General features: G+C 36.5%; 1 protein-coding gene and 1 pseudogene across 49 annotated transcripts in view; one reads left to right on the forward strand and one right to left on the reverse strand.

Annotated features, from left to right (window-relative positions):
• Positions 1-13,612, reverse strand: part of ADGRL3 (adhesion G protein-coupled receptor L3) — an 808,546-nt gene that overhangs the window by 691,631 nt on the left and 103,303 nt on the right. The window lies entirely within an intron of this gene.
• LOC112923665 (large ribosomal subunit protein eL28 pseudogene) lies at positions 648-3,330 on the forward strand (annotated as a pseudogene).

The following is a 13,612-nucleotide window of genomic DNA, read 5'->3' on the forward strand; positions in this document are numbered from 1 at the left end:
ACAAGGAGCTAAATTTCCAATGAGAAAGTCCTCACCTCCAGCAAGTGGGAAAGGTAAAGTGCCCAAAAGATTACTACATGGCAAAAGATGGACACACTCAGAAATGTGCTAGGTGCGTTCTTACACAATAAAGAAAAGGACAAGTTCATCTGCTACAATAAGGAGAAATAACGGATGTGTTTAAATTGTTTAAATAATTCACTTATTTATAGGAAAGTTTCAGGGTTATAAAAAATTTTGAGCAGAAAGTATAGAGTTCCCTTATAACTATTTCACCCCATCCCCCAAACACAGGCAGTTTCCCCTATTAGTACATCTTGTATTAGTGGGATATATTTGTTATAGTTAATGAGCAAATGTTAATTATTAACTAGAGGCCATAGTTCACATTAGGGTTCATTCTGCATACTGTTCATTCTACAGTTTTTAACAAGTTTATGGGGACACACATCAATATTAGTGTACTACCAGACAGTTTCACTGCTCTAAAATCTGTCTGGTATTCCAACTGTCCATCTTTCTCTCATTCTCATAAGTCCCTGGCAACCACTCATCTTCTTCCTATCTCTCAAGTTTTCCATTCCCAAAAATTCCACATATTTGGACTCTTTCTTTCTCCAGCCATTGTAGTGAGAAGAGCTGCTGCCATGTTCACCCACCTACAATGGATGGTCTTGTGCAACTGCTCCAGCTTCCTGATCAAGACGAACAAGCAGACAGACATACAGCACCAAACCCAGGAACCTGAAGGCTCATAATTCCTTCCCTACGATGGGCTAATTCGATGCAAGACTATGGTGCGGAGCTGCAGGCCAGAAAGCAAATGTATAGTGGTAGGCATGAGAAGATCTGGCCAGCGAAAACCTGCCACCTCCTATGAGTGGACCACCATTAACAAGAATTTCTGGGCTAGCCTTCACAGAATCAGACACATGATCTGCAAGAACAAGTACCGTCCAGATCTATGCATGGCTGCCATTTGCAGAGCCAGTGCCATTCTGAGCAGCCAGAAGCCTGTGATCGTGAAAAGGAGGAAGCTCCTGCCCCACCAAGAGATCCTGAACACCTGCCCCCACCTCCAAGGCAATAAAGATGTCAACCACCGGGAGGGAGGGAGGGAGGGAGGATGGAAAGTCACATAGTTGGAATTATAGTATGGAATCAAACTAGCTTCTTCACCAGGAATATGCATGTAAAAAAAAAAAAAAGAATATGCATGTAACATTCCTCCAGGTCTTTTAATGCCAATAGTTCCTTTGTTTTTATCTGTGAATAATAGGCCTTTGTCTGGATATACCACAGTTTGTTTATCCATGTACCTATTGAAGGACATCTTCCAAGATATCTGGCAATTATGAATGAAGCTTCTATAAACCTTCAAGTGCAGATTGCATATGTTTTCAACATTCGGATAAATACCAAAGAGCATGATTGCTAAATCATATGTAAGATTATTAAAAAAAAAAAAAAACTGCCATCCTGGGGCACCTGTCTGGCTTAGTTGGAAGAGCATACAATTCTTGATCTTCGGATCATGAGTTTGAGCCCCAGGTTGGGTGTAGAGATTATTAAAAATAAATAAATAAAACTTTTAAAAGAATAAACACCTTAAAAACAGAAACAAAAACTGCCACAAGTGTCTTCCAAAGTAGTTGTATCATCATGCATTCTCATCAGCAATGAGAGCGTCTATTGCTCCATATACTTGGCAACATTGGCTGGTGTCTGTGTTTTAAGTTTTAGTCATTCAGGTAAGTGTGCAGTGGTATCTTGTTGTTTTAATTTACTCTTTTCTAGTTACCAATGGTGCTGTGCATATTTTCATATGCTTCTTTGACATTTGCATTCCTTCCTTAGTAAGTTATCTGTTCAGATCCTTTGCCCACTTTTTAAGGGCATTGTTGTTCTTCTTATGAATCCTTCGTATACACTAAATATCCGTCTTTTATCAGATAGGTGTTATGACTTTTCATTTTCCTTAACAATGCCTTTCACAGAGCAAAAATGTTTAATTTTAATGAAGTCCTATTTATTTTCTTTCATAGACTGTGTCTCACCTGTTGCAAAAAGTCTTCACTAAAACTCAAGTTCATCTAAATTTTATAAAATGTTGTCTTCTAGGAGTTTTATAGTCTTGAGCCATACATTGTCTTTTATCTATTTATTGAGTTAATTTTTGTGAAAGATTTGGTGTTTCTAGCTTCATATGTTTTACACATGGATATCCAGTTGTTGCAATACCATTTGTTGAAAAGACTTTTCTTCACTAAATTGATTTGGCTCCTCTGTGGATTATGAGTTGATTATATTTGTGAGGGTCTACTTCTGGACTCTTTCCTCTTCCATTTTCTTTTTTTTTTTTTTTTTTTTTTTTTTTTTTTTTTTTTTTTTTTTTTTTTTTTTTTTTTTTTTTTTTTTTAATTTTATTTATTTTATGATAGGCACACAGTGAGAGAGAGAGAAGCAGAGACATAGGCAGAGGGAGAAGCAGGCTCCATGCACCGGGAGCCCGACGTGGGATTCGATCCCGGGTCTCCAGGATCGCGCCCCGGGCCAAAGGCAGGCGCCAAACCGCTGCGCCACCCAGGGATCCCTCCATTTTCTTTTAACAAAAAAATTGTCTATTCTTTCACCAATACCATACCGTCTTAATTACTGTATCTTTATAGTAAATCTTGAAGTCTGATAATGTCATTCCTTCTACTTTCTTCTTCTCTTTCTAAAATTTTGATAATGTTTTATGAACACTAAGACACCTAAAGTATCTAGGTGTGTATGACATGATTTGAAAGTTGCTCTGAAGGCAAAAGCATAGATATTGTCAAATGAGTTAATAGGAGCCCTAACTATGGGCAGAGGTAATGAAGTTCATTCAACACCTTAATAAATGTGGGCAGTCCCTCAAAATATAGCTCTGGTCTTCTAGCTCTTTTTGAACTACCACCACATTAAAAGCCATATATTCTGGGAAGAATAATAACAAAATGGAAACAACCTGGGTCTACAAATCACGATTTAGAGAAGTGCCCAAGCAAATCACCTGACATGCACTAGAGACAAGCACTAGATACATGCACTAGATACAGACAAATCTTTATTGGGTTCAAACTTTCACTCATAACTGCAAATAGCCCATATTATCCAGAATTACACCCTACAAATTGTAGGTTGCTTTCTGAGTTTTTTTGTTTTTGTTTTTTGTCAGCATCATTCAGCAGTCAGAATAAGAAGCTCACAAAGCAGAAGAGATACCTAAAGTCGAAATTTGGCACAAGTAGAATGTCCTTGCTTAAGATCCGGATATCCTTTTTCCCTTCTCTATCAGAATAATACAAGACATCTAAGACATTAACTATTCATCTGAAGTCACAACCTAGACCAGAATATACCCATTCCACTCTTTCTAACTCCTGTAGAACATGCATAATTTATTTAGAGGCATTAAATTTGTAGGGTCCACAAGCACTCAGCCTGAGGTGATTCAATTATCTTCCCCTGAAGTGGGACAAGTAAAAAGCAGCAGATGAAAGAAAAGGGAACAAAGGAACTCTAAAAAAAAAAAAAATAAGCTGATCTTAGAGGGCATGGAAAAAGGGTTTCTTAGAAAGTAGTAATTGTAATGAGGATGCTCATCATTTTCACATGCTATCTTCATTCCAAAAAAGCTCAAAGGATTTTGGATTTGATCTTGCAATTTCAATACATGTGTGACGGCTTGAGAAAACTAATAATTCTCACAAGATATTCTCTTTGAAGGCACCAAAGTGGAGGCTATAATTATATATCCCAATGGATTGGTCACTTGACTACACCCTGGAATAACCCATGCCCTTGGCAAAGAATGGAAAATCGGTATTCTTCACAGGGGAAAGCAGATTCTTCATTTAAGCAGCCATTGTATAAAGTCAGGAGAGACAGCAAAACTATTTGTACATATATCAGAAGCCAATACTGTAGGTATAGTTTACCAAGAGCCTCAGCACTCTATTCTTCTATAAACCTGGTCATTTAATAAATAATCTTTGAATGTTTCATTAGAATAAGAGTTGGTCCATTTTATATATTTCCATTTATTAGGTTTTATCCAGGAGAAGGAAAGTCTCTATTTTTCTAAGAGCTCTCATAATCTGCACATGATCTTAGAAACTGGGCAGTGAGACTACCTGGAATGTTTTCTAGATCTTAACCTTCCCATGACTTATTGAAATTTGACAAGCAGAAGACCCTTTAACAGTATATTGCATTCATATCTAATGTTTAAAGGTTAAACAGTATATATACATTCAGCAATTTGTGCCAAGTGCCAAAAAATAATAACTCAGATCCCAAAATGAGTTCTTGATATATGTAAAATTGCTTGCAAAGGAGAAAAACAGATAAATTAGCATAATTCCTTCTTTCTTCAATATCCTTGGCAGCAGAGAACAAAACCCCCCACTGGTAAAAAGCTGCTCCATCTGCCATCATATTGCAAGAACAGCTTGCTTTCTTGGAAAGATGATTTATGGGACAACCAAGTCGTATCTTTCATTTTGGGAGGTGGAAGACTGTGGTAGAGAAATTTCTGTGGAGAATGGCCATCTATTTATTGTAGGCCCATTGGCAAAAATACCTAAAAAGCAATACTATGAACTAATGAAATTACCAGCAATCTACCTCCTTTTCCTTCTAACCTCTCTAAAAAGGCATGAGGTTGTTATTTTTATCTAAAGACACTGCTATGTACACATGATTTATTAAGAAAGTTGTGCACATAAGGACGAGATTTTTAAGTATGAGAAATGATCCTTGCTACATAGCAATATGGAAGTATTATGGTGGAAGCAAGTGTCTTGCTAATTTTCACATATAGACAATGAGTACATAAGATGACAGTAACAAACCCCAGTGGTGATTCTTCTGTATTTTAATCTGTAGATGCAAAAAGTCCTCACGATGAAACTGTGGCAGAGCCAAATTAGGGTATGAGATGTGACCTAAGATACTCAACCACATAGTAGATCACACTGTCTCTTAATTTACTGAATTCAAATAGGTTTCCAGAAAAGTAATGGACAGATAGGAGTTCCTTTCTTCCTCCACATTTTCTCCTCTCTGGAAAATGAATTACAAATGAGCAACATTACAGGGAGCCTGGGTGGCTCAGTGGATGAAGTGTCTGCTTCGGCTCAGGTCATGATCCCAGGGTCCTGGGAACCCACACTGGGCTCCTTGCTCAGTGAGGAGCCTACTTCTCCCTCACCCTCTGCCCCTTCCCCCTGCTCATGCACTTGGGTGAGTGCGCTCGCTCTCTCTCTCTTTCTCTGTCAAATAAATAAAATCTTTTTTTTAAAAAATGAGCAACATTTAAAGCTTTACATTTTCATGACTCAAAATAAATTCCTGATCTTTTAAAATTTACTTTGGCAAAAAAATAAATACATAATAAATAAAATTTACTTTGGAGCCACATAACTTAAAGGAGTATGCTTTTGTCAACATATGAGGCAAAGTATAAATGAAGAATATTTTACTTTATTATAAAGAAAAGAAACATAAAATAGAAAGCCAAAATAGTTTTGTTTTCCATTATATTATCTTTTTAAATAAGACAGTAAACTGTAATACTCTTATCATCAACTCAATAATGTTGATTGGGCAAATTTCTCCTCCTTGGCTTCATGACCTTCAGAATTGTAATTTAATGAGGAGAGGAAGGTTTCAGAGACCCTTTTAAGACACGGCAAACCTTCAGAACTATTATTCCATTTGGTTTTACATATGCATTTTAATTTTTCTACTTTATGACTCCATTAATCTCTCATTTTCAATAGCCTCCATTTTTAATTAAAGTACAAGTTTTGCAGACCTTATTTTTATTACTGACTGATGCCTTCACTAATGGTTTTTATTTTATCGTGAATCTCAAATGCAGTAATGGTGCAAGGGTAAATTAACACACTAGCAGCAGTCTTAAGCAAATAAATAAGTTAAGCATAGTTAAGTGTCCCCTATGGAGGTCTTAAGAACTCTAGAATATAAATACACAAACACCTGAAGGTCACTCATAATGATACGTCAAGGTATATGAAAGCCATGAGCAGCAATGAACACAGATGGGCCCCTTCTCTCTGCTTCCACTCACAACACCTTCCTGGGCAGTGCCGTTGTTCTATCACAATCTTTCACACTTAGGAGCAGTGTCAGGAGAGCAGGAGACCCTGTTCTTTCAATCTCGTATTTGTTCCCCTCAAAGGAGTAGAAAAATTGGCACAAGGCTAGTATTCAGTGAATCAGAGTCAATCAGAGCAGAGTCCCTAATGTCAGAGTCTTTTCCCTTTCTCCGGGGCCTTTCCTGTTTTTGTTTTTGTTTTTTCTTTCACAGATCTGCATGCCCATAAGTATCCTTTTCTTCTCACTACAAATTCATTAGAACAAGTCTTATGCTTGCTTTCTTCAAGGAGATCTAGATTCTCCAGCTTCTCTCTCCACAAATAGGTAGGTGAGGCTATTTCAGGGGATGGAGTCAGAAATCTTGCTTTTTCGTCAAAGCTACATTCTTTAAATTAGCTTTGATGACTCTAAAAGTAACAGTTTGAACTTAATTCCCAATTGATCCATGAATGAAACAGAAGAGTGTGATTAATTTGTCCCAACCAATGGGACAAAATATTAAATTGCTAATCATCCAGTGTCTGGACAATAGAATTCGCTTTTCAGTATAACATATTATATACCCTAATTGTAGTCTAAATTTTTAAAAAATATTATATGGAGGGGCACTTGGATGGCTCAGTTGATTAAGCATCTGCCTTCAGCTCTGGTCATGATCCCAGGGTCTTGGGATTGAGACCCGGATCGGGCTCCCTTCTCAGTAGCAAGTCTGCCTCTCCCTCTGTATCCCCCTGTTTTCTTTCATTGCTCTCTTAAATAAAAAAATAAGTAATTTTTAAAAATATTATGTTTATTACAAAATATTTCATCCACATTGTTTCTATCCTTTTGGAAACACCAATATTGTTTGCATTCTTTCATAGTCCATATCACTAATATCTATAATTCATGAACTTATTTGTCACAGTATAACTCGTTGAGAATAGTTTTGTCAAGATAAAAATCAGTAACATTAAAACACAAAACAAGTAAAATAGTTTTATAAAAAGCATAGGCTTTTTTTTTTTTAATTTTACTTAATTATTTGAGAGAGGGAGAGAGAGAAACACCATGCGTGCATGGTTGGTAGAGGACCAGAGGGCGAGGTCAAGGGAGGGAGAAAGACTCTCAAACTCTATGCCAAGCATGGAGCCGGATGCGGGCCTGATCCCAGGCCCCCAAAATCATGACCTGAGCTGAAACCAAGAATGGGATGTTCAACCGAATGAGTCACCCAGGTACCCCTAAAAACACAGTCGTTTAAGTTAAAGACCCTTGTTTAAATTCCAGTTACAAAATTCATCTGATACATGAATTTGTGCAAGTTACTTAATACCTCTAATCTCTAGTTTCCTGCTCTGTGAAATATAAATGACAATAATTACCTCATATGTTTGAATGTAGGTTGGAAACAATATCTCAGAATGATGTTAGCCAATTAATAAATGATCAAGACAGCTTAGATGTTGTCATCATCACATGGTAATCTTATATATAATCATTTTTCATCATTATATTAATTTTCAAAAAGTACATTTCCAGGCTTATTGCAGTAGAAAAATAATCTTTAATTCCATGATTCTGGTTTTTCATTCTCACCTTCCCCACTATTTGACATTGTTGCAAATTGCCTTTTCACGATGAGTCTCAGTCCCTGCATCTAGAAAATGATGTCTGAGAAACTGCAGAATTTTAGTACAAAGGGATTCAATACTGGATATGTAGTGGTTATTAGCACAGAGTAAGCATTTCCTTTCCTCCTTCACTCGACTAGAAGAAGGAGTTCATTTTGTCTTCTTTAATAGAGATTGCCAATGGTTGTTGTAGCCTTTGGGCTTCATCTGCTGTAAAACCAGAATTTCTTTGCCCTTTCAAATAGTTCTAGAAAATGGATGTACAAGAGCAGTATGGAGAATTGACTGGGAAGGAGGACTTAGGGAACTTTCTGGAGGGATAAGAATATTCTAAATGTTTTAGGTGGTAGCTACACAGTTGTACATAACTATAAAAAATGATTGAAGAGAACACTTAAGAGGTGTACATATTATTTTACAGTAATCAAGTCTCAATGTTTTTATAGCCAGGCAAATCTGAGAGCTAGAAAAACAAAAGGCTTTATGGAAAGATACTGCCTATCTCTTCTTTCTATGAATCATTATTATTAGATAATAATAGGGAAAAAAAGTTTGAAATATAGGCAACATTTAAAAACTAGTAAAGACCACATGGAAACCTAGATGCCCTAATCCTCTTTAAAAATCAGAAGACCTGATAGGAGTGAATCCACATTTCCTCAAGTAAGAGTCACTAAAAGTAAATACAAACTAATAATTTAGAAAGAGTTTGCCCCAGAGCATACCAACTCTAGTGTTTCCTACATCGACTACCCATATTTATGAAAACGGAGGCCTCGTTGCTATCGTATTCCATTTAACAATGCATATGTAACGTAGTTTTTGGTACTTCAAACTGAAACTCTCCTTAGAAGAGGTACAAGTCACTACATAAGTTCTGTAGCAATAGGATAATGCAGAAATTCTAGTACATATCTTTTACTGCTAAAAGCCCAAATGTAGACTAAAACTCAATCTTCCAAGGGAGATATTCACGTAGTATTATAACAAAACCGTATCTTATTTATTATAGACTTAAAGTAGTTGAAAAAATCATTTACTAAATCTGTTATTTCAAAGAAGAGCTTTAAATTATTCCCGCAAATGGTTTATGCAAGGCATATGGCTTTAAATTGATAAGAACACTTGTGTTTTTTTTTAACAACCTTATCTCCATAATTTAATAATTCAATCTTGTCTCATAATTTAAGGAGTTATAAATATGACCCAGAATCATTTCCTTGCCTAAACTTGAACAATAATATCCAAAGACTGATGATTCTAAGGCAGGTATCACCAATGTGCAGCACTGTCAAAAGTGATTCACTTCTAGGACTCATAGAATCTCTTGCGGTGATTCTTATCCTTTTTTTTTTTCTTAAGATTTTATTTATTCATGAGAGACACAGAGACAGAGGCAGAGACATAGGTAGACGGAGGCGCACACTCCCTGCAGTAGCGTGATGCAGGACTCAAACCAGGACGCCAGGTACATGACCTGAGCCAAAGGCAGATGGTCAACCACTGAGCGACCCAGATGCCCCATGGTGATTCTTATCTTAAGAAAAACCTTCCTGTCAAAGGTCCGAAATGCCCTGGGATTTCAGTAAGTACTCACTGTATTAGTAATACTCATTTATGAGATTTAAATCAATAAGGACACACCCAGGAGAAATTATACCAACGCCCTTTGGAGTTAGTTCAAACAGACACAATCAGAACCACAGAAGCATGTGGTTACAAGAAAGCCACACATACACACATGACACACACACAACACACACAATTAACTTCTCCTAAAATAAAGCCTGAACATTAAAACAAGTAAAATGATAAAGTAACAATAAGCATACAGATGCTAAAAAATATTCATCCAATGGAAAACAAGAGTGAGAATACACAAAGTAAAAAAAAAAAAAAAAAAAAAATCTCAAGTAAAAAAAAAAGAAACCTCAAGTATAAATACAGCTTAAAAAGAAAAAAAAAAAATTTAAGGCCTCCTCGCTGCTCATTGCCATTCAAGAGTTGGTTTTTCAATGGCATAACCCAAAGGCGGAGGGCAGTATTCAATCACTTTATCCAGTAAGACAAACAAACAAGCTGGAAACCTCGTGACCTGAAGTGAACAGAGAAAATTTCGTCTCCAGAGTACAGTGGGTATTCCCTTGAGAGCTGCACAACTACTGGATTCAAATCAGTTCCATTTCCCTACAAAATAAGAAGGATTGAATCAATTACCTGAGGGCAAACCCAATCGCACAGTGAAACCCTTACCCCTATGAGTGCAGCAGAAGAGCAAGGTAGGAGGGACACTGCACAAACATCCTACAACTGTCAGCAGTGGCTACACAAATACCATTGTAGCTCTCATTTACCTGGAGAGACTGTCACATCTGTGCACAGCAGCCACAGCTGCTACCCAAGGCAGAGAAGGAAGGGAGTTCACACCCTTGAAAAAACAACCTATTATCATCTCCTAATACTGAACACGATGACTTGTGAATAGAGCAAAGGTTCTGTGTTGTGTTTGGAAATATTTAAGTTGTGATTTCTGCAAGGTTTAAGAGATCTTTATTTTTTGTCACTTGCGTATTTTATGTAACCATCCGAACTTGGTGTGCATTCTGTAGCATTTATTTAATTAAATGAGGAAATCAAAGTATATGAGGTACTCCGTGGAACTGTTCATAAAATTCACCTCTACGTTTAAGGACACAGAATCACTTATTTTAACCCCCTGAGAAAGAAAGCTGTGCTAACATTACAAGTCCCACATTGCAGACACCTACTGCTGTCACCTGAAAGGTAAAATGAATATACATCTAATTAATTGGTCTTTACTATAAAATGATAATACTCCAAGGAATCAATCAAAGAAAATGACAGACTTAGTCCTAGAACAGTACTTTACCAGAAACATTTTCTGTCACAACTACTTTCAGGTGAAAATCACAGGGCCGTTTATTATTAAATTTGCTAGTGAGGCAAAAAAGACGGGATAAATTCAAATGTATCAGAAATCACCTTCTTAACTGTCAACATTTAGGTCACGGCTTTGAGGTGCATGGAATCATCCTAAAAGCACTTTGCATGCATTAAGTTATTAATCTATAAAACGACCTATAAGGGAGACACTATTATTATTCCCAATTTACAGGTGAGGAAACTGAGTAACAGGAAGATGAGGGGATTTTTGCCCCTAAAACCACACAGCTAGTAAATAAAGGTCCAAGCTGGGCTTTCAGAGAAGGCATTCTCTCTCCCAGGCTCTACTACACAATTAGTATCTAAGCTACTCTCTCAAGAAGCAAATGTTTGGTGTGTTAACTCCACCACAAAAAATTAGAAATTTGGAATAGTAACATGACTTGATATTATAAAATAATCTATTTTTAAAAGTTTATTCGAATTTATACAGACTACGGAATGTGATTCCTTTTATTAGTCGCCTTTAAAACATTTATGCAACACAGTAAAGTTTCCACTAATTTAAAAGGAGAGGGACGCCCGGGTGGCTCAGCGGTTGAGCAGCTGCCTTTGGCTCAGGGAGTGATCCCGGGATCCCGGATCGAGTCCCACATCGGGCTCCTTGCAAGGAGCCTGCCTCTCCCTCTGCCTATGTTTCTGCCTCTCCCTGGGTCTCTCATGAATAAATAAACAATACTTTTTTTAAAAGTTTTAAAAGATACACTGGAACCTTTCTTTGAATTTAGCACCTCTATTAGAATTAATTTTCATATTCATTAATCACTAATGATTTGAGGGTACCAATGACATCCATAGTACATGTAATGGTATGTTGCTATTTTTCTGGAGTGGATTTCTTTTTTTTTTTTTTTTTTTTGAAAACTCAGAATATATTTTGAGCCAAACCAGGTGAGCAAAGTGATAGGAAAAAATAGTTTATATAAGTTTTTGGCAAAACAGTAGTATTTATAATCCTGTCCATTACTTATTATAAAGACAATTCCAGTTAGAAGTTTCAAAATGATTCAGCAATAACCTCACCACTAGAATATGTATAGTCTTCCAAAATGACTACTTTAAAAGATAGCCTTACTTGCATTCATTACACTAATTCTGGAAGTTTGGTTTTTAAAATCTCATTACCTTGTAGTTATATCTCCTAATCTAAAATAAATAGTGAATTAGGATTTTGTCTTATGGTGTTTAAGGAACTTGAATATGCAAGATGATATATATGAACAATAAAAAACCGGAATAATAAAAAATCTGAGTAATAAAAAATTCACCAAACTTTAGAGGTGAAATCCATGACTGAAGGAACTTTTTTCAGCACTAAACAAAAATTTTAAGAAGAAGAAAAATAGAGAAAGTGAAAGGTTGTTCAAAAAGAAGCAAACAATACTCAGTCTCACAAACTGCTCAATTTTAATAAAAATTCCCAATACTATTTGTTAGATAAAAACACACACAGAAAAAATTTTTTTTAATTTAAATTAAAAAAAAACACACACAGACAAGACAGATTCTAAAGCATCTGCTTCCAAGTGTCCACCAGCAAATAGGCTTCACTTTATTGTCTTTATTATCTTTAGCACTGGGCAAATTCTCACTCTCCCAACAAATAAGTGGCTCTTACACATCCCTCTCATCTTACTGAACCTTCATTGCTCCCCCTCATCACTGTCTCCTCACAATTACCTATCATCACCCTTGTAATAAAATCCTCCTATTCTAGGGATCCCTGGGTGGCGCAGCGGTTTGGCGCCTGCCTTTGGCCCAGGGCGCGATCCTGGAGACCCGGGATCGAATCCCACGTCGGGCTCCCGGTGCATGGAGCCTGCTTCTCCCTCTGCCTGTGTCTCTGCCTCTCTCTCTATCTCTCTGTGACTATCATAAATAAATAAAAATTAAAAAAAAAATTTTTAAAAAAAAATCCTCCTATTCTAGGAAGCAAAGGTTCATCCAGTCTGGTCTCAGGCACAATCTTCCTCTCAATCTACATCTGCAGTGATACCATGCACAGCTGATTCTCACGTATCTCAAAGACAATTCCTTTAGGCCAATTATTCTCCAGTATTTAATAAATACCTTCAAACTAACCTCTAGACATTTATTTCTTGTCTTTGCCAATCTTGATCTGTTTATTTCTGAAGATAAAATTCTGGACTTTCCTTCTTTTAAACACGCACACCCACAAACACTCACCCAAACTCAAGCCATAAGCACTAAATAAATTCATTACCTAAGTATCCACTGATCTGATATTGTAGATAACAACTTTTACACTTTTCTTATTGTTGGTATTTTTATTATTTCAGATTTCTCATCAACAGACACACTGAGATTTATTCTTACTCCTCATATTCAAAGAAATCTCTCTGTATCTACCAGAAACGCTTATTTGGATATTTCACCACTAGGGGAGGAAAATAAGGCGAAGCAACAAAGAGAGTTCTCTGTTGGCCCTTTTGGGGGGAAAAGAGAAATTTTTACACCAGTTAAGATGGTTGTAAGTGAATTTAAAATATTGACACAAGATTGGCAGCTGCTCACATTCTGCCTGAAAGGTTTACTACTGGCAGGAACTCCCAGCAGCTGCTTGTTTGAAACGTGAGAAAACATTTGGACAGTTAGGATAGCCTGATTTTCCCCTTAAAATCTGTTTGGCAAAACTTCTTGGCAGTTAATATGATCCTGTGAAAGGCTTTTTGTAAAAAAAAAAAAAAAAAAAAAGTGTTCACATCTCATCACAAAACTTGTTTTGCCAGTGTAGACGATATTTTAAAAAGCCGTATTTTAAACTCATAATCTTTTTATTGCTACCTAATATTTTTCCTTTAGCCAATACACATAAAATGGATGGCAACACCTGTGTTTATAATAAAATGATTAGGTGATCC

Source organism: Vulpes vulpes, chromosome 2 (assembly GCF_048418805.1).
Source record: "Vulpes vulpes isolate BD-2025 chromosome 2, VulVul3, whole genome shotgun sequence".
Classification (NCBI taxonomy): domain Eukaryota; kingdom Metazoa; phylum Chordata; class Mammalia; order Carnivora; family Canidae; genus Vulpes; species Vulpes vulpes.